Below are 22,498 nucleotides of genomic sequence, written 5' to 3'. Positions count from 1 at the left end.
CCTTTCAGTGGGTCACCATTCCATTTCTACAGTTGTGAGAAAGGATGCGTTGTCTGTTCTGTCTCATAGCCGGCTGACATCGGCAGTGAACTCTCTAGGCAAGGCTGCCAAACGGCTGTCTTCTGCATTTCCTGATCTGAGCAAGCTGTTGTTGCTTTCCTTGAATATTAATTACTGTATCATGAATGCTGCAGTTCAGTACCACTAAAAACTAGGTGATAAATCAAGTATGGATGAGCAATAATGGTAATGCAATATGTTTATTATTATTTTACACTAAAATTAATTGGTTTATACGCTAGGTAACTACTTTCAGTAATGCCATCAGCAGGGATGCTTTGCTATCATTGGGTAGGTGGGCTCAGTCATAAAATACAGGGATTGTATCCCTTGGAGATGACGACTGCCTAAGGCAAATTTGATGCACAACCCAAATTTAAGAGCTGCTCTATCAATTAAATGCCATTGGAAGCAGCATCCCTTAAGTGAGTATTTCAGTGTTCAAGAGTACTGTGGAGTAGCACTCACTGTGAATCCGAGCCATCATGGAGTGAATTTCCTCCTGCCCCTACCAGTGGGTAGAAGTGATACAGATTGGGAGGCAAGGAAGCTCACTACAACCTTTTTGGCATATTTAGCTCCATTCAAGGCCAAAGCATGAGATAATGCCATGCTATGCTGTGAATGTGGTGTTGCCTCTAGTCTGCTGAGGTGGGGAGCAGGCAGAAGCATAGAAAGGGGTAGTGGGCAGGAGTGCAGGCTTGATTCCATGCCACCGCCCTTATTCTTTAATCCAGGAAAACCTCTTTTGCCTGGACCACTAGTTTGCCACTCATGTCCTTGGCTGCCTTTTCCAAGAGGAGATCTAGTCAAATAAGCCCATATGGACATTTCTCTTTTCCCAACAATTCTTCTAGAATGTAAGCAGTTAAACTGTGCCTTGTCTATGAATAAAAGTATGCCTGTTTATTAAAACATTGACTCGAAGACATTGCCCACAAGGATTTAAGATTGCCACATACGCCAGCATATTTTAGTATAGTTTATACAAGCACATTTCAGCATGATAATATTTCTTTTTAGGGCTTACATTGTGTTTCCCAAAACTTAGATTTACAAAAACTCAATTTCTTAACATTTTGGTGTACAGCAATTGGATCCCAGATCTTTTTTTTTTTAAATTGACTGGATGACTCAGTCTTTGTCTCTCTCTTTAAAGTGGTTTTATTCTTGGTGTGTTTTTTTAATCTCAGAAAATACATGATGTTCAACTTTATAATTGAGATTAGCATTATTGCAATAATTTACAAATGGATTCCAGATCATGTTAATAATATCTGTTTGTAGTGTGCCTTCTTGACTTCATTTATAGAATGTCAGTTTGTTAATTATCATAGGACACCAAGAAGACACATCTCTCGTCAGAAGTGTTTTCAGTGGTATCACCACTAGATGTCCCCATGCTGTGCTGAAATTCCAGGGCCTGGGTTCTCATTTAAGCTGACATAGTGAACCTTCCCAGTATCATAGGGAACAAGCACACACCCTTTTACATCATCCCGAATACTTGTACATCGCTTGACTCACTCAGCATTCGATGACGTGTGGCTGAATGTGCAAGCCAGCATCTTTGAAAAATAATGTGTTTGAGGTGATAGATTCCATAGAGTATATGCTGTTCAATCTGTGAAGCTCATCCACACATACAAGACATCACTTAATGCAGAAGTGACCGCGTGATGAACATGCATCTTTGAATCAGCCCTTAGTTTTCTCTCTCTCCTTGAGCTTCCTGAGAACATAAGAACAGCCCTGCTGGATCAGGCCCAAGGCCCATCTAGTCCAGCATCCTGTCTCACACAGTGGCCCACCAGATGCTGCTGGAAGCTTACAGGCAGGAGTTGAGGGCATGCCCTCTGCCCTGCTGCTACTCCCCTGCAACTGGTACTCAAAGGCATCCTGCCTTTGAGGCTGGAGGTGGCCTATAGCCCTCCAACTAGTAGCTGATGGTAGACCTATCCTCCATGAAGTTATCCAAACCCCTCTTGAAGCCATCCAGGTTGTTGGCTGTCACTACAACTTGTGGCAGAGAATTCCACAAGTTGATTATGCGTTGTGTGAAAAAGTACCTCCGTTTGCTGGCCCCCTGCTAACTGGGCAAAGAGGCACCTTTTAACGTGGTGATTCTCTTTATTTAGCAGGGGAGAGTAACTGGCCCTATCCACCCCCAGCACAGTACCTCCAGTGACTGTTGCTGGTGTGTGTCTTATGTTTCTTTTTAGAATGTGAGCACTTTGGGGACAGGGAGCCATCTTATTTGTTTGTTATTTTTCTTTGTAAACCGCCCTAAACCATTTTTGGAAGGGCGGTATAGAAATCTAATAATAATAATAATAATAATAATAATAATAATAAAATTTCCTGGCAGTCAATTTCATGGGATGACCCCTGATTCTAGTGTCATGGGAGAGGGAGAAGAATTTCTCTCTATCCACTTTATTCACACCATGCATGACCTCTATCAAGTCTCCTCGCAGTCGTCTTTTTTCTAAACTAGAAAGCCCCAGGTGTTGTAACCCTTGCCTCATAAGAAAGGTGCTCTAGGCCCCTGATCATCTTGGTTGCCTTCTTCTGCACCTTTTCCAGTTCTACAATGTCCTTTTTTAGATGTGGTGACCAGAATTGTACACAGTACTCCAGGTGTGGCCACACCATAGCTTTGTATAAGGGCATTATAAAATTAGCAGTTTTATTTTCAATCCCCTTCCTAATGATCCCTAGCATGGAATTGGCCTTTTTCACAGCTGCCGCACATTGAGTCGACACTTTCAACGAGCTGTCCACCATGACCCCAAGATCCTTCTCCTGGTCAGTCACCGACAGCTCAGATCCCATCAGCATATATTTGAAGTTGGGGTTTTTCGTCCCAATGTGCATCACTTTACACTTTCCAACATTGAACCACATTTGCCATTTTGTCGCCCACTCACCCAGTTTGGAGAGATCCTTTTGGAGCTCCTCACAATCTGTTTTGGATTTCACTACCTGAAAGAGTTTGGTATCATCTGCAGATCTGGCCACCTCACTGCTTACCCCTACTTGTAGATCATTTATGAATAAATTAAAAAGCACCGGTCCCAGTACAAATCCCTGGGGGAGTCCACTTCTGACTTCCCTCCATTGTGAAAACTCTCCATTTATACCTACCCTCTGTTTCCTGTCTTTCAACCAGTTAGCAATCCACACATGTACTTGTCCCCTTCTCCCATTACTGCTAAGTTTCCTCAAGAATCTTTGATGAGGAACTTTGTTGAAAGCTTTTCGGAAGTCCAAGTCAACTGGATCACCTTTATCCACACTTGTTGACACTCTCAAAAGTACTTGTTGACACTCTCAAAAGTACTTGTTGACACTCTCAAAAGTACTTGTTGACACTCTCAAAGAACTCCAAAAGGTTTGTGAGGCAAGATTTACCTTTGCAGAAGCCATGTTGGTTCTCTCCCAGCAGGGCCTGTTGTTTGATGTGCTTTACAGTTTTATCCTTGAGGATGCTTTCCATCCATTTGCCTGGAACGGACATTAAGCTAACCGGCCTGTAATTTCCCAAATCGCCCCTGGTTCTCTTTTTGAAAATCAGTGTTATATTTGCTACTTTCCAGTCCTCCAGTACAGAGCCTGATTTCAGGGATAAGTTATATATTTTAGCAAGGAGCTCGGCAATTTCATATTTGAGTTCTTTGAGGACTCTTGGATGGATGCCATCTGGCCCTAACGATTTGCTGTGGTCTGAAGAAATGTCGTCCTACTACATCTCAGAGTCCCCTGAGACCATCACTCAGTGACTGGACACCTACTTTGTGTGCAGAATGTCCCCAGTTCAGTACTTGACCTCTCCAGGGGATAGGGATATCCCTGTCTGACATCCTGAGGTGCATCTGCCAGCAAGAGTGGACAATACTGACCTGTGTATATACAAAACACATGCAATAGTCTATTGTAGCAGTTGGACTTCAAGACAAATCTATATGTTCATATAAAAATCCAAGTAGGGACATACTTGCAATCACTAGCATAGGAATAACCTACAGTTGTGCAATGCACACCCCACTTGAAACTGCATTATGCTAAAGTATATGCAAAATGCAGGCATTCCCTGCCCTGCATTTTGTGTGGATGCCCTAGTTCTAGACTTATGCTAGCATGAAGCAATTGCTCACCATGTTTAAAATGATATTTGACAAATAGCAGTTCAAAGATAGTGACAAAACAAAATTTAAAACGTTCCTCTTAAATTTGATTTCAAGGGACAACTATTTAGTAAGGGCATGGGGTGTTGCCCCTCCTTTCTGAGCAGTTATTTCGAGCACCTGTGTCTCTCTCTAATTGTCTGATTCTACACATAGCAGGCTGCTTACCCTATATGCTTAGATTGATTTTATTCCAGTGTTACTTTCGTGGCTTCCCTATGAAATCCTTGGACTTGTAATTTTGTAAAGTTGTGGAGAATCCTTTGTTCAAGATAACCTAGCCCTTCCTCTTAGAGCAACGGTTCCCAGGGTTTGCTGGGCAGAGGGAATGACCACCAGACCAGTTTAATATCTACACCACCTTGTATTATGGCAAAGCATATACAAAGCACAGTCACCCACAGCCCTGCATTCTGTGCTTATACCTCAGTCTGCAAAGTAGATAATTCCTGAGTAATGAATTAAGCAAATGAGTGATCATATCCATAAGTTATGCCGACTGGGATGGGGATAAGATTGCTGCTAAATCCTCAAGTGTTGACAGAGCGCAATGCTGCAGTGCAGGAAAAAATGATACATAACACGGGGCCACATCACTCTGCCACCATGTACAGAGACATAAGTGCACATACGTGGAAGTACGTAAGAGGGCATTTGGTGATAGGGCGGTTTTGGTGATATGACACTTAGAACAAAGGGAACACTTTGCACAAACAAATACCCAATCACCAGAGAGAACAGCAACAGCAACAAAGCAGATGAATAATATTTGTGCTCTCAGAACTCTTACAGGTATCCTGGCTCAAGACTCCAGATTCAAATCCCTACCACATTCTTCAGTTGTACTTCTGGAACTGGGGTTGTAAGGACAAGGCATCTCATACAGGTAAGCAAGAGGAGGGGCTCACAAAGGAAGGGAAGCCCCTGCCTCAAAGCACTACTCTTAAACATCCTCCATTCCTCCCCAACACCCCAAGAAAAGAGATGAGTATGCAGAGCCCACAAACACCCATAGCCTTGGATTGTCACCCATGCAATTAGAGGCAGCCGTGTGCTGGCTAAATGCCCCTCTGGCTAATAGGTTGGATCAGTGACCCTTACAAAGGGGTCACAAATATGCAATTTGAAGTAACAGATCTTCTGTTGGCCAACACACCTTCAAACACAGATAAATTCCCACCACTCAGTAGTGAAGACATTGAGGAACACAGTTACCATTGTTGGTGAACACCATGCACTCCACCAACTACCACTGTTGGCCGAACACTCATGGCTCATTTTTTCCTCCAGCAGACCACATGGCAACAGAACTGCCAGAAGTTGGACACAGAGGTTTACTGAAATACCCTCATGGGATGGGTGAGAATTACTTATCCAAACAAGTTAATCCCCAGATATAGGCGTCAGGTTGACTTGCAGGTGGAGAGCTAGGCTGAGGCAAGTGGGATGGAAAGAGCACCAGTTGTCCTCCCGTAATCAGTCACCAGATTCTAACGGACCACCCAGGAACTATTTACTATAGTGGCTACCCATTACTCATGACCATTCTCATGTTCCTTTTGTCTCTCCACAGACAATGATTCAGTACGGATGCAAGGCTTTTCTCCACACACACACACACACACACCCTCCAGTGCTATGCAGACCAGAAGCAAGGCCTAAAGCAGCAGAAGTGAAAGCCAGCTGTACCTCTCTGGGTTGATACCTTTTTATGAGAGCTCCTTCATCTTTCCAGAGTGCAAGACAGACAATAATGTAATATTGTCTGCAGCCTTACCCAGTATGGAGGTGCAGCGAATAAAACAGCTGAACCTGTTGCTTTGCTGTCATGAAGCCGACAGGAGCAAAAGGCCTGGCTGCTCCTTTCTTCTCTGATATTGTCAGAACTCACTCCACAACTCATCCACTTCAATAAAAGCTGTGACTAATTCAACTGTGTCTCTTTTCTCATTACGGTTAGGAAAGTGGTAACTGCCCGCTGTCATATTACTTATCCTCCGCTGTCTTGATGATGGAGTGCCAGTACTCCAAAAGGAGGAGTGCCAATCCTCCAAAAGGGTTCACCAACACACTAGGGATGTGCATGGAACCAGTTCTGTGCACTCCCAGGAGGTGGGGGTGGTTGCTTTAAGGAGCAGGGAGGGTGTCCTTACCTCCTCTACCGCATTTCCCCCGCTGGCGCTGCTGCCCAAGCCACTGACGCAGGGTGGCTGAGTACCTTCTTGCTGCCCCGCTCAGTTATGCATGTGCACCAGCCACTTCTGTTATTACACTGACCGGGGCAGCAAGAAAGTACTCAGCCACCCTGAGTCAGCAGTTTTTGCAGCAGCACCGGTGGGGGAAATGCCGTGGAGGAGGTAAAGACACTCTCCCCGCTCTTTAAAGCAACCACCCTTGCCTCTGAACTGGGCCGAATGTCGGCGTTTTGAACCAGTTCGGCGCTCCAGAAAAGGAGTGCCAAACTGATTCCGTGCACATCCCTACAACACACCTTGCCAGGACTGTGGGTCTATATTCTGCCTATGCCTTACCACTGGAGCACCAGCAAAGCATCTACAATTTGGTAGGGCAGTTCACATGATCATAATTAAGGTAGGAGAAGCGTTTTGCCCTAATTTGGGAGCTGTGCGTGCTCCTGTTTGCCAATCCGTTAAAACAAAGTGTCAGTTAAAACAAAGATTGGAGGTGTCATCCATGCTCATGTGCTAAGCAGCAGCTTTCACTTACCCAGCAGCTATGCCTTGATAAATAGGCTGTGTGGGAGGTAGGCTCAGGCTCTGATGATGTTTCCTCCACTGCTGATAATATGCTTGGTAAAAGTGCTGGGTGGGATGGTTCAATTGGAGCCTGTGCCCGCCTCACACATGATCATTTTCCCTTTCTCCTATCTAGGTTTTTGTTGACAGATGACCAAAAATTGGGAGCGCACCGCTCACAGCTCCCCAAGTTGGGTAGGATGCTTGTCCTACCCAGCCTACCACTGTAAAAACTGCCTTATTGTGTGTCATCTAAGACCCACAATTGCAGATGGACCTCCACCACACCTTTTCTCGTTTTGCCCAAAACAGGGAGATTAGAAATCAACTGGTGGTTGTTAAGATTGGAGACAGATAACAAGGTGCCCTGGGAAAATAATCAAGGTCTCTGGCACTAATGAACATAGATGAGTTGTGGTGCAGTAGGATGAAGGCTGGGCAAAATAGAAGACATCCTAGGCTATGAATGGGTCAAGCCATTACAAAAGCCAGTCACTCTGACTGGTTACTATTGCATGGCATATTCAGGTGCACATGATTCTTCCAAGTCCTTCCCCTGAGGGACCATAATCACTAATCTTGGACTACATGTATGTTAAGCTACTGCTGTTAAACTGAGCTATGGCTCCAGTGTACAATCCATTCAGCACTGGGATTCCTGGGTGCATTGCATGGACATGGGGGAAAGGGAGGGATATGCAATGGGTTTGGCCCCAGGGAGCACTGTCTTGGGTCTTGTGGTTAGATTATTCTTCCATAGAGTGGGAAACTTGGTGTTCTTGTCTTCTTCTCTGTCTGGATTTTTCTGCCTATGATTTATTTTTACTAGCAGGACTCTCAAAAACGTGAACTTTACTGAGGGGCATAGCTACACTTGAGTGGATGGGTTCAAAGACCCGCCCCCACCCCGCAGCTCCTGAGGGCCCTCCAGCTCCACCCCTCCCTATTTTCTTCATTATCTCCAGCCTCATCTCACTCTGAGGAGCCGCCAGGGAGAAGGGTGAACACAGGCTCCCTCTCCCTTTGCTATGCCCCTATTTACCATCTGGGGGTTACATGTGCTTCTCTCCATGGTGAGAATAAAAATCACATCCCTTGCTTTGTACTGTGTCACTCTTTCCCATTGAATTACCAGGTAGCTCATGACATTGACTCTATGAGCTTGCTGTTATATTTTCAGTTCTTCCTTATCCTTGTAACTCCCTTTCCTCTGCCTTGCAAACAACTCTTTCCTCTCACACACACATCACCCAGGAAAGCCCCTGAATTTGATATCCAAGCGTCCTGATTGCTGGGCCATGGGAGATCTTCTATCAGGCAGACAATTGTATCTATTCCTGGGAATATGCTTTTACTTTATGTGCTGGAGATCTGGCGGTATCATTGTGGTGTTCTCTCTGTTGCCACAACTTGATAGGCACCTTTCCTGCAGGGGTGATGTTGAAAGGGATGTTATCAGGAAGTAACATGTTTGATGAGTCATGGTGTTGTCAGAGTCACTTGGAGAGTAGCTGTGGGTGATGCTGCCTTCATTTTTGTTTCTTTTGGTATTGTTGTGCTGTTGACTTTGCTGTTTGAAATGCATAGGAGAGTGACTACATTGCACTGGCTTTAGGTCTGGCATAGCAGAACCATAGAATCAACCAGTTCACATGCATAACAAAAGATCGAATCCCTTTTTGTTAAGAGGGTGACAGTTTGACTTCTTAATTTACAGGACTGTTTTTGAATATATCTAAGAGCAGGCCTCTAAACTTGTTTTTTTAAATCTCTCCTTTAAATTTTTATTGGGTAAACATAACACATAACAAACAGTCATTAATAATATAACAACAATCATCACAAGCAGTTATATTCCTTTCTACAATCACATAAGCTCTGATTTCTATTTAAATACACAACAGCCTCATTTAACAATCTTCCAGATACTGATGTAACCAGAAGGTAGAGAATAAGCAAAGATTTCCTGATTTGTAAATAAAATAAAACCAGACCATGTGGTAAACAAAACCATTGAGATTAGCCTGACCCAACTGAAAACAAATAGTATGGGTCAGTTTTTCCGATATAGCTGTATGCCACATGTGCTGATACCAAGTATCAAGGGTCATGGTTTTATTTTCCATCATTGCGCAATAGACAATCTGGCGGCTGTTAACATAACTGCTATCAATTCCTCAGATGAAAACTCTGAATTAACACCCAGAGATATATTTAGTAATGCCAACTCTGGAAAACGTAACCTCTGCCTTATAATTTTACTCATCTCTGAGAAAACCTCTGTCCAAAAAGAAAGAACACTAGGACAGGACCACCATGAGTGAAAATATGTTCCCCTTGACCCACAACCATTCCAACAGAGTGGGGAAATATAAGCTAATCTGGAAGGGGCCATATACCATCTATGGAAACATTTTAAAAATTTTTCCTTTATTTGGGCTGAGGTTGAAGCAACGGGCTTCCATTTCCATATCTTGTTCCATTCCAGATCACAAATAGTCTGTTGTAAATCATGTTCCCAACTCAGTTTAAGGCCAACTAAAGGGTTATTCATTTGATTAAACCTTGTAATCTTGTCCTCTACGGCACTAAAAGCTCCTTGCTCCCTCACTAAAATCTACAATGGTGCTCCTAAAGTCCACAAAATGGCATTGTAATTTCAAAGATCTCTTGCTACTCTACAGTGTCAGAAATATTAATAGTATTACACTTAGCCTCTTTTCTATTTCTTGACTTTGGAAGGTGAATTAAGAATTGCATACAGTGAAACAGACAGATTTGCATTTGTCACAAGGATGTCTTGGCAGCAGTGGCAGTTCCTCTGCTCTCCGAGGCTGGACAGGAGAGCACTAGCTGCTGTTGTGTCTTTCAGTGGGAACTCCTCCTCCTCAGCTGGTGGGAATATCATTTGGGGGTTGCTCCCATTGGCTGATGGTGTGGATAGAAGAAGGAGAGTTGCCATGATGATGCCGGGGCCTGGGGGATGCTCCCGTTGGCCAATGGAGGGTGACCAGTGACAAAGGAAGGGGTTGTGTAAGCCTGTTGGCTGTCTTGTCCAATGTTGCAACCACAAAGGGGTTACCATTTACCCAAGTGGGCCGGCATGGACCCTTGCATGGGCCTGAACCCTTAGGCTCATGCCGAACCTGATCCACCCATGGTGCCAGCTCTGCCTGTAATGTTCTGTAAGAATCATTTGGTCATGCAAATGATCCAATTAATTTCCACACCAGCATTAGCCCTTCTTTGACACAGGCAAGGAAGAAATACATCTTTCTCCGACCCATATCATACTTCTTTACTCTCCCAGAAGAGGTATACAGGGGAAAAGCTCCCCTTTTTTAATCAGAAAAAGAGAATTAAATAATAGTGCATTTTCACTTACTGTTTATAAAATTGCTTTCTTTGGTATACTGAATGATTTGGTAACTGCTGCATTTGTTTTCTGTTTCAGCATCAGTGACAGCTCCTGATTGAACATACTTTTTTTTACAAAATCTAAATGTTGATGCAAAATGTGTTAATTTGTAGTTAATGGGAAATAATGGTCTAATTAAAATACTGGTGAACTAGTTAAATGCACCATTGATTTTTTAAAAAATTATGCTTTGCATTGAGTGCTTTCCTGAGCAGAAGCAGCTTCTTCAAGCAGATCAGTGTTACTAGTGTTGAGTTTAGAGTCAGGTGACTTCTCCTGGGATTGGTTCAGAAAAAAAGCCAAGCTACTTTAGGAAACAAAATCAGAGATAATCTGGTTTATTTTCCAGGCCAATCAGACTTTGGAAATCACTCAGCCAGTCCCTAAAACTTCCTTCCCTGTTCCCTTTAAACTGGATTTTCAGAGTATAGAAGGAACAGCAGCAGTGTGATGGTCTTGCTGCATGGAAAGAGAAGGTATCTCCCCCACACCACTCCCAGTGCTTTGGCATGTTGTATCGTACCATGCTAAGACAAAAGACCCTGGTGGACTTTGGGGGATATAGCTTAGGCCTTAATATATACCAAAGGTGTAATTCCTATTTTAATGAAAAACCTAATGTATTTTTGTTACAGTGCCCCCACCAGCACCCATGGTGCCACCATTGATATTATATTTTCCTAACTCCATTTTCAAAACACTCAAGAAATTTTGCAACTTGGCAATCAGGAATGATCAAATACAGTTTTTGAGCAAGGCTGCGTATTATTGTGCACACTAGTCACTGGATGAAACAGGCGTGAAATTTGCCATTGGCAGAATTCAGCAGTCTGAGAAAACCCTTGGCTATCATCCTTTTAAAATGCTTCTAGCTCTTAAGGTGGCCAAGGTAGCCTTTAAAACATATTAAAACCGTCCTCACAACCTTAGCTGCAGGGCTGGGGAGGGCAGGGGTTGGAAGGCAGGAGATTACCTACCTTCTTTCCCCATGAGCGGCTGCCGTCTCGGACTCTGCTGCACCATGTATCCACTCAGTCAACTCGGCAATGGAGCCCTGAGCTGGGATTGGGAAGAGGAAGTCCTCCCGCATTCCACAGTACATTGCAGGAGTAGCGGAGCAGTTGCTTTCAGGAGAGCAGCTGCTCTGCTCTACGCGACCACTCCTCCCCATCTTACTGCCTAAAATAGTGGCAGGTCAGGGGGAAGCCCAGCTACCCAGTGGTGATCGCGCAAATGATCACCTTCCAAGGTAGAATGAACCAGTGGTTCATTCTACCTCAGTAAATAGCCGGGTAGAGAAGTTGACTCCACAGGTCTGGAGTGGAGGGCTCCCGGTGCTCCAGATGACCCAAGCTGCCTGGAGTAACATCTCGTGTTGTGAGAATAGCCTCATTGTCAGCATCATCTAGACTATGATACATACAGATGTCTGTATACTCATGCATATTTTTGTGTGGATGACTTCAGTAGCTTTGATTTCAAAGATTAACCTGGAAACCGGCCCCTCAAATTTTTGCTACGTACAGGAAGTGTGCTGCTGTACTGGTGTTCAATATAACATGTGAATAACTGTACCAGTGTATAGATCTGTACCTGTGTACACTGTATTCTTGTATGAGTGTTCAACATAATGTGTGAATAGGGCTATTATCACCAACCGATTCAAGAATTTTTTGTTGATTAATCACCCACCTTTTAACTGACCAACACATTTGCATATTTATCAATATAAGCACATATATACTTCAACATTGGTTCCTTTTTGAGAGAATGACGTAAGGGTAAGAAACAATTTAATAAGCAAAAACTACCCACTCACTGGCTGACATCCTGACTAGGGAAGCACCAGTGCAAAAAGAGGAGCACTTGAGTAGCATCAGTGCTTCTGTACTCTGTTTATAAGCTGGCCGTGGACTGTAATGGATTTGATTTGATTTGATTTAGCATCAGTGCTTCTGAAGAGTTCCAGACTAATGCCGTACCAGTGCTAGTTGTGTATGTGGGGAATTTCAACAATCTTCTCTTTCTTCAGGTAGTGGCAACAGCAAAAAAATAAAATAAAAAAATGATGGGGGGCACAGGAGGGGCAAAGTGCATTTATGGGTGGGTGAGCTGTATCCCACATATTAGATATTGGCAACAGAAATGGGGGGCCGGTGAAGGGTCAAGCCACTTGTCTGGTGGGGGACATGTGCCCACCCATGCCCCCGGAGCCACTCTTGACTCCAGGAGCCCTTTCCTTTCCTTCTGGGCCTACTTTCAGGGACATATTTTCAGGTAGCACAAAGTACTTCCTGGGGAAAGGGGAGTCATCAAAATGTGTCCCCATCACTGAGCTAGCATTGTAGCTGAGTTAGTTGAACTTTTCAGGAGGACCAGTGCTTTGTTAGTCAGGATGTCAGCCACCATTTAAAAGACAGGCATTTTTAATACTTTACTTTTCACTCCCTATTGTAGTAGCACACCAGGACTAAGATAAAGTAAAGGTAAAGTTGAGCCGTCGAGTCGGTGTCGACTCCTGGCGCCCACAGAGCCCTATGGTTGTCTTTGGTAGAATGCAGGAGGGTTTTACCATTGCCATCTCCCGCACAGTATGAGATGATGCCTTTCAGCATCTTCCTATATCACTGCTGCCTAATATAGGTGTTTCCCATAGTTTGGGAAACATACCAGCGGGGATTCGAACTGGCAACTGTGCTCCCTAGGCAAGTAGCCCTACCCCAAATAAACAAATGTGTCTATAGCTCGCAGTCTCATTTGTCCCTAATTAAGTGTGATTGAACTTGTCCCTAATAAGTGTGAGTTGTGCTTCCTTTTCCTAAATGTATGAAGTTGAGCCCACAATCACTCTAGACACAGACATAGTAAATGCATCTTCCCCAGTAGGATATGCATGAACTCAACTTCGAATAGTCTGAACAAATATAAGAAGAGGAGCAAAGCTGAACTTGGCTTTCCTCTTCCCCTCGTTGTTGTTTTTTTTAGTACTTCTGAAGCAGTTCAAGGAATAAATAACTAGCAAACAGCTAGTGGAACCTTAGCTTATAGCTCATATAATTGGTGGGATTCAATTCTACTATTGAGATTTCTGGGCAATTAAATGGAAATTCTCTATTACAGTGAGAACTGAGGGACTCTGAATGCTAATATGTTTTTAAACTAGTTATGTCCCAAGTCCGCTACTCAATGTATGGTAATTTCATCTCCTTCCTTTTTAAGGTTTTGAAACTCATTTCTAGAACTGTAGAGCTGCCCTTAGAATAGCATTCTATTAACCAAGGCAACATGGCATGAATATTTTTACTATTTCTTATCAGCATCATTACCCCCCAACAATAACTGCTGACTCCTAAAATTCAGTAGTAATGTAAATAACATTGCATTCTTGTGTTTTCTGTTTTTTAACCCCTCCAGAATCCATTGCTCTACCCAACTGGGATAATTCTTTCTGTAGAAGCCTTTAATGGAAAGAGCAATTCCATTAAAACTGCATTACCTTTGAGAATTTTCTTTTGGCTACAGTCTTCTGTCAGGGAATTCAAAAGTAAATATTTTCAAATTCTCTAGAAAGCACTAACATTTTGCATTGTGGGATTTCAAATGTGTAGGTTCCAGGGTTCGAGGGGGTCCATGGGGCAAGGTAATTTCAGTTGACCCCCTTTCTCTGGAAGGGGTGGGATACACAGAAATTCTCACACTGCACGAGCTCAGGTGCAAAATAAGAAGGTCAGCTCCGTTGGGGTGGTGATCCAGTTATTGGTCTTAGGGTACTGGCTCAGCCTCACTACCCTCTTGGGCCTCCTATAGTTTTCAAAAGGTTTATAGTTCAAATCTGACCTTGCATGCAGTTCCCCTTAGGTGTTGTAATGCCTCATGGGACATACATAGCAGTTGGGCTCCAGTATAAAGTACCAGAAATTTCCAGTCTCCATGAAGTATCCCAATAACTTGAAGCGTAGAAACAGCCAAGCTCTTTGAGAGAAATGATGTAACCTATCTCCTCTTACTGTTAAATCTGCTACAAGAGGGCAAGAAATGTCGGGGTGGGGAGTAACTTCACCCATTAACATTTTGTTTCAGGCTGCCATTCAAGGGACAAGAGCAGGGTTAGTGGGGGTGGTGTGGAGGTGACAATTCTAGATGAGGACTCCAGTACAGTTACTGGGGAGAAGCCCCTGAACATAATAGGATTTCAGTGGAGCTTTTTCTAATAGAATCCTCTGAATATTGATTCTTTCTCCTTTCCAGGAAGCCATGACTGTTAAACCAATCTCAAAGCTGTTTCAACTCAACGCTTTTTAAATATACAGTGTATATATGCCCTTAATGAAATATGCACAGCTCATATCCAAGAAAGGGGTTCAGTCTATTGCTTTTACCCTCTCTGCACAAATGTCCTTGGGAATGCTTTCTGGCCTGAGAAACCAACCTGTTCCCACCCTCTATAGAAAACTGTTACGGTTTATCTCTCAAGGCCAGAAGGGTTACTATTGCTATTCATGTTAACTGACATAGTCCAAAGAACCTTTACTGGTGATTGATGTATTACAATATTTTTTGGCTGAGATACAGTATTATAGGACAGAATCCTGTTTTGAAGCACAATTGATGTAGGAAGTTACCTAACACAGTGTCATTTAATTTATTTACTTTATTTTTCTGTGTAAATCGCTTTGAGAAAAATGGTATATACAAGTAGTAGTAGTAGTAGTAGTAGTAGTGATGGTGGTGGTAGACCATTGGTCCATTATTATCTATAGTGGCTGTGGCTGGCTGGTAGTGGCTCTCCAGGTTTTCAGGCAGGGATCTTTCCCACTCCTTTCTGAGATGCCAGGGATCAGACCTGAGATCTTCTGTGTGCAAAGCATCTCCTCTACCCTTGAGCCTCATCCCCTCCCAATGAACAGGGATCGCTTGCATATTCCTCCTTTCTTGCTTTGTGTGTCTGGCAACTGGAGGGAAAGAGTTGTAACTCTTGATGCATAATGTCTTCCCTACCATTTTTGCTCTGTGATGAACCAGCAGACCAAGCTCAGTTTTATGGTCCAGCTTGTATTGTCACCTGGCCAGCTTTAAATTGAGTTTAAAAAATTATTTAAATCTTGGTCCTTTTAAAAAGGGAAATCTTAGTGGTGAGTAATAAGGCTGTGCAGATGCTCCTGCATTTCTATCTGCTTTCAAATTTCCAGATTTGGAGTGACATCTCCTGATCCTGTTGGAGTGGGTGGCTTGGGGAGATTTAGGAGTGCAAACAGGCTGCCGTATGAACATGCACAGTGTGGGTGAAATACAAAGAGTGATTTCAACATCACCATCACTGAAGCTCTTGTTTGCTTCCCAATGTAGAAGGAGAAGAGGGAACCACAACTTCTCATGTCTGTTTCCCTTCTAGCCCCTTCCCCCTTCCTGCAGCAATGGGCACAGGAGGCGGGGTGGGGAGATGGAGGGAGATGACAAGACTGTGGAAGAAACAGCCAGAAGACGCTGCAGTTTATTTATACAATTTCTATTTGTTTATTTGATTTCTATACCGCCCTTCCAAAAATGGCTCAGGGCGGTTTACACAGAGTAATAACAAATAAATAAGATGGATTCCTGTCCCCAAAGGGCTCACAATCTAAAAAGAAGCATAAGATATACAACAGAAACAATCACTGGAGGTACTGTGCTGAGGTTGGATAGGGCCAGTTACTCTCCCCCTGCTTGATAAAGAGAATCACCACCTTTAAAGGTGCCACTTTGCCAAGTTTGCAGGGATGCCAAGTTTGCAGTTGTCTCTTCTTCTGCATCAGGAGATTGAAAACTGCATGTCTGTTCTCTGGGTTGCAACCTGGTAACCCTAATGTTCTCCCCATTCCAGTGACTTTATGCCACAGTAGTTCTACCCATCTCTGTTAAATTTGATTTACTCCACTAAATGTATGTGAGACATGAAAATGAAGTTTCCTAGTAACTCGTGCTTTTGTTTGCTTTTTCACAATATCTGTTTATTATTACTTTTTACATTTTCTGCTCTGAATGAACAATAACAGTACATAAATTGGGAGCCATTGTAAGAGGTGACTGCGGGTGGCATAACAGAAGATAAAGCAACCTTATCTTGAGTGCATTGTTGTTATACTTTTATTACCCACTTATTGTGTGTTATTGAATCTATTTCTAGGCTTGGGCTCTTTCTCCCCCACCCCCTTGTTGTTTTGCATTGGGGTTTTTTCCTTTTCGCCTGTGTTTTATGTACCGTGCTAGGAGAAGGCCAAACAAAAAACCATTGACTTTTTCTTTGTTTGCTCCTCCAAATCCAATTTCTTGTCATTAATGATGTTCCTCACATGAAAGGAGTCTCCTAAGAAATAATGAATGGATTTTTGCTGCAGCAAGAGCTCAGGAGGGTTTGTTATCATTCAAGTATTGAAAGCTCCCTGGGCAGGGGAGGGGAACCACCATGCCGTTGTATTGCTTGCTGTATCTTCCAGTGATTTGACCTTCATTTGGTCCCACATGGCAGTCAATGTCTCGATTATACTACTTGGAAATCTCAGCCTGAATACAGCAAGATAGTGAGGCTGTTCTCACGACCCACCGAAACCAGGCTAAGGAAGCCCAGCTAACCCTGTTTCCCAGATCGTGTGTCACCACAGTGCGGCTCCATGCCACAGGGACTCCTGAGTAGTCCCCTGACCAGGAGGCTACATCAAACCTCCCAGTGTTGGGGGGCTTCCCAGCATGCCCTGTGCACTCATGTGGGGCATGCTGGGACTTCCAGGGGCCAGGAGGCCCCCGATCCCCGCTGCCCCAACCAGTGACAGAGCCGGTAATCGTGTGGGCAGCCAATCTGGCCACCCATGGCAAGCTCCTTGCTCATCTGCAGGGAGAGCAGGTCAAGCCCGCTCTCCTCACAGAATCCTCTTAAGCTCTTCACACTGCTCGTGTGGAGAGCCTTAGTAAAAGCCCCTTTCACAAGGTTTGAAACTGTGGATAATGGAAGGGGAGTAGCCCCCCCCTGCCCTTCATGCATCACAGAGCTGATAAAAGTGTGCGCGCAGGCACAACCCCACTTCACACATTTATTGTAGCTGGCAGCAGATTGCCAAGAGGCGCCAGGGCTAGAAGCAGGGACCAGTGGCTCTGTGCACAGCTCCCTATGGTAAACCAGTGAGCCCACAGGCTGAAATGCCTTCCTGGGCAGTGGAGTGGCTCTCCCAACCTAGACTGGCTGGTGGCCTTTCTCAACAGGGAAGGCTATAAAGCCTTCCTATTCACCTTGGGGTTTTGTGTCAACTTCTCCTATGTCCTCCCTTGTGGCCCCAGAGATTGAGTGGCAAGTGGGGTGTTGTTATTCAGTGAGGCTATTCACACGATGGGGCAAAATCGGGCTAGCAGAGGCTAGCCCGATTTTGCCCCATCGTGTGAACCACCGGGCTCAGCTGCGAGCCCGGTGGTTCTTAGGTGGGTAACCTGCCTAAATACCCCTGCCCTAAAACCAGGTTTGCGGAGCGAGTGCTCCACAAACCTGGTTTTGAAGATCGTGAGTAGCTGCGGTGTAGCTCCATGCCACGGTTGCTCATGAGTAGACCCCCGGAGGGGAGGCAAAAAGCTGCCTCCCAACTCCGGGGGTCTCCCCAGTATGCCCTGCGTGCTCTCGCAGGGCATACTGGAGCTTCCGGGGGCCACACGGCCCCCGAGCTCCCCAGCCCCCATCGGCTCCATTACGGAGCCAGCAATCGTGTGGGTGGCTGATCCGGCCATCCAGGGCTCCCTCCCTGCTCGTGTGCGGGGAGAGCGGGCTTAGCCCGCTCTCCCCGCTTAGCTGCAAAAACCCTATCTCACTGATCGTGAGACCCGGCTCACTGTTGCTCCCATGTCTCACCTGGGTAGGGCTCTGTTTAGCTCTCCCTGGCACTGCTAAGTCACTAGGCCTGCCGGTGGCTCTCAGTCCTCCTCACTGCAGCCCTCATCATCAGCCTCCATCCTGTTAAATAGGCCCTGGCAAGCCAGTGAGGGGAGGAACTCCCTTCTTGCAAGAGTTCCCCCTCTCAGAAAAGCACCAATTAATCCCTCCTCAGAAATGGCAAGTCTGGAGCTGCTGAGATCCAAGGCAGCTTTTTGCCATTGGGGCAGGCAGACAAGCTCAGCAGTGGCGGCGTGCCTACAATGTGCAGCAGTGGCAGTGGCAGTGGCAGCTCAGCAGTGGCAGCATGCCTAGAGTGTGTTGCTGGTTGGGGATGAGGCTGTGAAGCATGGAAGTGTGACCACATACCGCTGTCCTGTCCATTGCAGCTCCCTGATCCTTAGCATTTTGTTTGGGCAATGATAGACCTTCCTGGACCTGGCTTCCATTGGATGGCCCAGCTTTAACACAAAGCATGGGTAGAGCAGAGTGGGACATGCTTTCCCTCTACCCTTGATACAGTGTTGGGTGCACATAGTGGGTAGGCTGCTGTCGTCCTACACAGCCTGGGGCTAGCAGACAATCAGTTCTCCCTCTTTCTGCCTTTATTTTTGCCAGTGTCCTGTATTTACTTGAGGTCCCCTCTCCCCGCCGCCCCAGGTTCTTTGATGTTAGAAATTGGTGGGTTGTCTTCAATTCAGAGTCCTGTTCCTTCTGGATAAATACAGGTATAACCTGTAGGTTATACAGTTATAACCTGTATTTAACCTCTGTTTTTAAGGGGGTCATTTTCAATGCAGGGACTGTTCACCCTGAATAGCCCTGAACTATTCATTAGCTCAGGTGAAACTGGGCTAAGGAAGCCCAGCCCGGTTTTGCTGGCACGTGTGAACTGCCGGGAGCCATGAGGCAGCGCAGCAAAAACCCACTTAGGGAGCCTGCCACTTAGCCTGGATTTTGGGTGCGAGGGTTAGTGCTCATATGTCGGCGTAAACCAGGCTTAGTGCTTGTTTGTCGGCTCCGTGCTATACCTGCACATGGGTAGCCTCCCAGCCAGTGCCAGGAAGATCCCGATAATGCACCCTACTCTTGTGTAGTGCATTATAGGAGTTCCAGGGGCTGGGGAGACGCATCCCAGTCCCCTACCCTCCACGCTGCCAGCAGTAGTCAGCAATCATCTGGGTGGGTGATCCGCCCACCCAGGAATGAGCCCTTGATCATCTGCTGGGGAGGTAAGCATTTTAAGACTTCCTCCCCTGCAGATCGGAGCCCTTTCTCACTGATTGTGAGAAAGGACTCTCAGAGTCATCTTCGATTTGGGTAAATAAGGTACAAGTGTTTATTGTGAGTGCATATGGTGCTTGGAGCCTGGCTGGATGCTCCTTCTATCCTGATTTTGGTCCTGAGAACCAGCCCAGAGCTTCATTGTTGAGGCCCAGGCCTTATTGGGTTGTACAGCCTTGGCCCCTGCAATTAACAGGCAGTTTAAAGCCTCTGGATTGGTTATGCAAGCCTTGACTGGTTGTCAACAGCATCCTCTAAATCGGTCTTTTTTTAAAAAAACCAAACCCAGTTATGGATTGAGGGGGAAACATCATCTTCTTTTAGTCTCAGGATAGCCTTGCTCAACAATTGGATGTATAAAAAGACCTTTTAAAGCCATAGTCATATTAATTCTGAGTTTGTGGAAGGTGGTCATGTTAATCAGGTGCAGCACACAGGATTCTGCTTTTGGCACATTGCTGCAAGTACTTGGAAGATGACATCTGTGGTGATGTGCCAAAAGCTGATTCTTTGTCGTAGCACAAGATGTACTTCGGCCAGCCCTTGACAAGCTGAGCACCAACAAAGCACAGCACCAGCTTTTCCACAGTGTTACAATATACCCAGAGGGTCATAGGAACAGGCCGTCATCTGCTCACTTCTGCATGATGGGGACAGTGATGAGACTGTGGGATAGAATTTTCTGAAAATAATAATAATTAAAACAAACAACAACATATATAAAAATAATTGGACAATCGCTTTTTCTGTACCTTGATTCACAATAGATTGCCATAGAACCTGCTGATTTCAATGGACTCTTTGCTTTGTAAGGGACTTTGGTTTTCATCTTAAGAGGAAACCACAGATAGAAAAGACCTGTAGTCCATTGGCTGGTCACATTCTGAGAATGACTGAAACAGAGCCGAGGTTCACCCATGCATGTGGTAAATGGGCACGTCCAAGTCAGTGTGCTCAAAAGCATGACCTTGGTTTATTTGTACTTACCAGCAAACATGAGAACTAGTCACCCACGCAACTGAACGCTGCTTGCTTGCCATATATTGTGGCCGATGTGTTTTTGTACTCTCAGGCACACAGCTAAACTAGGTGGCAGCTGCGTAAACTGAGCAGCAATGGAAAAGGAAAATGTGGACAGGCAACAGATTAAAAAACTAGAAACACAGGGCAGGCAGTCGTAAACCGACAATTGTAATCAATGAGTTTCCCCAAAGAACTGTGTTGGGACCAGTACTTTTAAATTTGTTTTGAAGTTATATGGGGTCAAGGATGAGCAGTGAGGTAGCCAAGTTTGCAGTTGACTTATTCAAGATGATGAAAATCTAAGTAGACTGCAAAGAGCTCCAGAACTGTTTCTTCAAATTGGATGAATGGGCAACAGAATGGCAAAAGAAGTTCAGTCTAAAACTATTACGGTAGTTGACCAGATTTCATCATTAGAGTACAAAGCTAATGTTCAATACAGTTGATACCGTCTGTCAGATATCACGGTTACATTTAGGTAAAAGAAGTTTACCCAAATCAGGGGCATACCCTTACCTAACTGATAGGGGGAACCTTCACCATTGCTTGACGAATCTTGTATGCAATAGCACAAAATTTAGCAGCACAAGTTAACAAATACCATCTTGTCTACAAAAAGATAGGCTGCCTAAGAGTCTGTTGGTCTTCCCTGTAAGTTCTCTAAAAGGGGTAAAATCTATTTGCTACGTGGAGTGCTATAGAATTTACAGTGAAGTAAAATATGAGCCAAATTTTCAACTTCATCTGTTCTACAAAAACACTTGCACAGGTGATAGGGTATCTTTTTATATCTCCCCTCCAACCAAGCTGATGGAAACACTGAACTGGTTGGGATCTGAACTAGTTGTGATCAATCAGGAAAGAGATCCTTGGGATCTTGGCCTGTAATTCAGTGAAAACAGCTCCGTGTATAGAGCTGTGAACAAGGTAAATTCCATGCTGGGGGTCATTAGGAAAGGGATTGAAAGTAAAATTGTCAGAATTCATAATCCCTTATATAAATCTTTAGTGCAACCATATTTGAAATACTGTGTTCAGTTCTGCTTGCCCCGTTTTGAAAAGGATATCATACAGCTGAAAGAGAAGCAAAAAAAGATGACCAAAATTATCAAGGTGATGTATAGTTAGGCTCATGTTCTTATTTTCTGGGGACAGTCTCTATTTTCTGGAATCTGTCCCTGGTAAATCTGATCATTGTCCCATTTTCTCCCTATTTTTGCCTTCTGATGATGCTATACTTTTTTTTCAGGTGGGTTGTTATTCTTCAGGATTCAGCTTCCTTTCCGGAATCCCTAGATTTTAAATCTCCAAGTGGGTGGGCAGAGGCATCATGCCTCAAGTGCACCTGCATGTCAATGGGTGCACAGTAGTAAGGCACTCTGCAGTTACAGTATACAGCATATAGCAGATGCAATCCAGTCTTCCGCCATGGGTAATAGTGCAGGGGGCGGCAGGGCTTGGGTATGAGAATTGGTTTTTTCAAGTGTATCGCCATTTTCACCTGAGAAATGTTGGTGGGTATGGATTTGACTCATTTGCTTTGGTAACCGAGAATCATGTGCTCTGTGTGTACTCTTTTTGCTTGTCACATGCCAGTAGCTAACCCCCTTTTTTGGATTAGGCCAAACACTCCAATACCATGGTTTCTGTGAATGTTATCCCTGTGATATTAGAGGGCCTCTTGGATTTCATTGCTTGAATTCTCCTAGTAGTGGAATCTATGCATAATGACCAGGCAACAATGGGCTTCAACTACTAGTATAGTTACGTACTAGCATATATATTACAGTATATATAGTATATTACATATATCCTGTGAAGCACTAGACGGGGTTTGGCGTTCACGACCCGTGTTAAGCGCCAGATGGGGTTTGGTGGGGAG

At 44.5% G+C, this 22,498-nt stretch overlaps 1 protein-coding gene across 14 annotated transcripts in view; it reads left to right on the top strand.

Annotated features, from left to right (window-relative positions):
- Positions 1 to 22,498, top strand: part of MAPK10 (mitogen-activated protein kinase 10) — a 335,464-nt gene that overhangs the window by 50,689 nt on the left and 262,277 nt on the right. The window contains exon 1 of one of the 14 annotated variants that reach the window (XM_053253745.1): positions 13,948 to 13,965. The exons of the other annotated variants lie outside the window; for them this stretch is intronic. The gene's annotated coding sequence lies outside the window, so the exon portion shown is untranslated. Of the gene's footprint in view, positions 1 to 13,947; positions 13,966 to 22,498 lie in introns of those variants that run through there. 14 annotated transcript variants of the gene reach the window in all.

The sequence above is a fragment of the Hemicordylus capensis genome, chromosome 5, assembly GCF_027244095.1.
Source record: "Hemicordylus capensis ecotype Gifberg chromosome 5, rHemCap1.1.pri, whole genome shotgun sequence".
Classification (NCBI taxonomy): Eukaryota; Metazoa; Chordata; class Lepidosauria; order Squamata; family Cordylidae; genus Hemicordylus; species Hemicordylus capensis.
This window is presented reverse-complemented; position numbering and strand designations above follow the sequence as displayed.